Source organism: Leptonychotes weddellii, chromosome 2 (genome assembly GCF_054177405.1).
Source record: "Leptonychotes weddellii isolate Sample4059 chromosome 2, ASM5417740v2, whole genome shotgun sequence".
Lineage (NCBI taxonomy): Eukaryota > Metazoa > Chordata > Mammalia > Carnivora > Phocidae > Leptonychotes > Leptonychotes weddellii.
The window spans coordinates 85,590,830-85,595,106 of NC_138370.1; the positions used below are offsets into that span (position 1 = coordinate 85,590,830).

Sequence of the window (4,277 nt, forward strand, 5' to 3'; positions counted from 1 at the left end):
TGGGTTTGTGAGTGACTACTTTGGAAAGTCCTTTTAAAGATTAGGTGAAATTATATTTAGAATGCACTTACCACGGGCCTGTCCGCAGTCACTTAATCAACCAAGGCTACTATTGTTGTAGTGTTGGTTGGGTGGGAGTAATAGTAGCAAAGATAGCAGTGTAGTAGTATTAGCAGTCATGGCTTTTTTACTCTTGTTGCGGGAAAAAAAAGCAAAACTTTTTTGTTGCAAGTCACATGGAGAATTCCAGAAACAAAAACTGAATATAATATTCTTTCTCAATAATGTACTTCTCTTTGTCAGTTAATGCTATGGCCAGTCACTGTTGCACACATGAATGCGTTGTGACTTCTGATTAACTCTTTCCAAATAAGTTCAACTCATATCAGGAGATTAAGCTAACTCATATGTGATTAAGCTAAAACATATGTGATGTCGGTTTCTGCTCTCAGTGCAGTTTTAAACTGTTAAACCCACACCAGCTGCTTTCATAAACCAGCAATTCTAATCATCCAGTATCACTCCTCGAGGCACATTAGATTATAGAAAGAATGCGATAAACCAACACGAATTTTAGATTTTCAGCAGATTTATTTCAATTTCTAATCAAACTCATTCCCAGTGTTTTTCCTGACCACTCTTGGACAAAGAGATTTAAAGTAAAGAAAATTGCATTCAGAGAATGAACAGAGGAAGATTTTGTGCCCACAATCCCAAACCATCTCTTTTTGTTTCTAGTTATCTACAACAGAACTCCTCAAAATGATTGCCTCATCATCTCCATAATTTAAATAATTTTTAAAAACCACCTGCCCCTCAGTCCAAAATATAAACAGGACAAAAGATCAAGGACATACCCTACAACTTGCAAAATTATTGAGATTCCTTATGAAGAGAAAAATAATTTGTTTGATTCTGAAGACGGGGACAATACTATACACTATTACAAGACTTCATCCAAAAATAGTAATAAGACTTAGATAATAGTTACTATGTTGTAAGCACTACTTTCCAAGAGTTTAACATATATTGATTCATTTAAGGTACACAGAAATTCTGAGAAATGGATGATATTCTTATACCCCATTTTTCAGATAAGAAAACTAAGGCATAGGCGGTTAAGTGTCTTGAGATGGTCAAAGGTAAAGCCAAGGTTCGAATGCAACAATTTGCTTCCTTGACTGCTCACTCTTAATGCTTATTTTTATAATGGTTTAAAAACTATTAAAATCAAGAATGACATTCAGAGATTATCTTAATATAAAAGATACCTAAGTGATTATAACTCTCATTTTTTTTTGTATATTGACTAGACAGTTAAAAAAAAATCACAGTGTTATCGGTCCCACCAACAGATGTTACAAACAAAGCCACTCCTTAATAAAGTAACTTGAGCTTACTTAAAATGTAAACTTTTTAATTTCACTCTCGCTCCTATCTTCACTCTTGTCTTCCCTATCTTTTCAAGAGTCTTCAAGTGTCTGTTTCTAATTTCTTCTACGAATTGTCTTCTTGTGTTTGCTGGTTTGCAATTTCTATTGATGTATTTTTTTCTGAAATAATAGAAAATAATAACATTTTATTTGACTCTTTTTAGTCTATTTCTTAGTCTTTTCTGTAGTTTGTTCCAATTATCCCCCTCTCCGTGAGTGTGTTTGTTTAATTAGCTTAGATTTACTGGTGCATCTTAGAATGTCTAAATGAATAACCCAGGTCATCATTCCTGAAAAAGTATGATATACTGAAAGAAGAAAATACCCTCTCTTTGCTACTTTCCTTATTCACTCCAACGCCAACCCAATCCTAACCCCATCTCAGGGAATACACTAGCTAGAGCTTCACCTATCTTTTATTTTATTTTATTTTATTTTTATTTTATTTTTATTTTAATGTTATGTTAATCACCATACAATACATCATTAGTTTTTTTTTTAATTTCATTGTTGTGTCATTGGTTGTTTTTTTTTTTTTAATTGAGACATCATTAGTTTTTGATGTGGTGATCCACGATTCATTGTTTTCATGTAACACCCAGTGCTCCATGCAGTACTTGCCCTGCTTCACTTATCTTTTAAGGTACAAATACAAGAAAAAAGAAATAATTTCTGTGTTTGCATTGCCATTTTAGCCTGAATATTTGAAGATGTCTGGCTAATACATGCACTTGACTTAGGTAAAAATACTCTGGTTAAATATATACCATATTCAAGGGAAAATTAATCAAGGAAAGTCTTCAATTCAAAAGAAAGGCCACATGAGTATGGATATGTTTAGGTGAGAAAATGCTAAATCATACCTTATGATATAAAGTGACAGTGTGCAAAAGCATTTACTGATTTTCATCTGTTAAATTCATTATCTTACATAATGGTCTTTCCAGGTAAATCAGCAGAGGGACGTAAAATTGCATAAATTTGTTCACCAGGTTGTAAATGTGCCAGAGTAGCTGTTTTTCAGGTATCTGAGCTGGCCTAAAAGCTGAATGCTCACTTGTGTTAGTAAGTAATAAAATACTAGTGTCCGGACCTCACTCTCGTCAGGTGCCAAACTAATTATCTATTACCTGATATTATCCAGAAGTGCTCTTTACATACTTCTGATGCAAGCAGGTAAAATACTTAATCCTTCCTCCAAATACACTAATCCACAATCAGCCTAGATAAAAATAGAACTAATAATGGCCATAATTTTAAAGCAAATTGCCACATAAGGTCACAGAGAAAGTCTTGAGGCATTGCTAGTGACCAAGTGGAACCTTGGTACTGTCATTTCTTATACTTGGAAGCAGTCTATGGAAAGAGAAGAGGGAACAAAACAATAAGGTTAACTGATCCAGCAGTATAACTGACAAAAGAAGAAAACGGGTCTTCTTTCTTTGTTATTAAAAAACATAGTTCAAGCTTACATAATTGGGAGTGAGGGAACCAGGAAGAGATTTGAATCATGTGACTTATTACATTGCTTTTTTCAACCCTCATTCCACTAAATAGCTGTTTCTTTTTATGCTGCACTGAGTACAGCTATGTTTAAGCCATTATAAAATCACAAATAGTACTTAATGCAAAAGGAAGAAATTCTGAAGAGATCCAAATAAGCCCGCCGTTTATTTGCTTACTTATTAATGAAGAAATAGGAGTGTTATCTCTTTCTTTCTTAAGTTTAATAAACTTGCGGGCAAATGTGAATACTGGAAATATACTATAAGTATACTTATACTTATAGTATAAGTATACTTATATAGTATAATATATATATATATTATATATATATACTATATTATATATAGTATAATATACTTATACTTGTAAGTATAATATACTATAAATCTACTATATACTTAGTAGATTTCAAGGCAGTATCTAGGAGAGGCTTTCTGGTGCTTGGATCTTACTGAACAAGCCTTGAAAAAAATATCAATCAGTTCCTGTATGGATGTGTCATTTAGTCATAATTCCTCAGGGACCGTATGAGGTGCTTGTTAGCACATGAATTTTACATCTTCCTAAATTGAACATCTTATTTTATTTTAAATACAAAATATTTTGTGTTGTTTCTATTGTACAAGTACCACTTGATTTCTCATTCTTTATTTTTTAATCTCTTTCACATGTATTGATTTAATCCTAAACTCCAAGTAATATTACATAATACTGCAGAACTCTAGGCTTGCAAGTAATCCCTCTAATGATTCAATTGAACTGGAGACTTGAATAATAAAAATAGACTTAAAGGCATTAAGAGATGGAATGAATGATAACTTAAATTTATCACCAGTTTAACCAATTTACTTAGCTAAGTGATGTCTAGGAATGGAAAATGGTATTTAAGATGGATTTTCCTTTTGTTTTGTGAGTTTGTGTCATTTTTCAATTAGCAATAATCATGCTCTAGATAAACCTTATTGGCTATGATACTGCCACTGCACAAAACAATGTGTCATTTTTAATGTAGTTTTTATCGATACAAATTTTCTTTTAGAATGGCAGTAAGAAAGGAATACATACCATTCAAGTAAATGAGTAAATCCTAGTTAATCATTTTTAAAATAAACTTAAAATATGAGTCTTATTTAAATCTAATTTATTGAATATAGAGGCACTATTGAAGATACATGGTAGGGATTGATTGCAGATGGCTTATGGAAAAAGGAGTCAATAGACAACCTAGAGATGGACCCTCAACTCTATGGTCAACTAATCCTCGACGAAGCAGGAAAGAATGTCCAATAGGAAAAAGACAGTCTCTTCAACAAATGGTGTTGGGAAAATTGGACAGCC

The 4,277-nt window shown here is 32.5% G+C and overlaps 1 pseudogene; it reads right to left on the reverse strand.

Annotated features, from left to right (window-relative positions):
* Positions 1-3,767: 3,767 nt before the first annotated feature.
* Positions 3,768-3,931, reverse strand: LOC145720391 (U4 spliceosomal RNA; annotated as a pseudogene).
* Between the last annotated feature and the right edge of the window lie 346 nt (positions 3,932-4,277).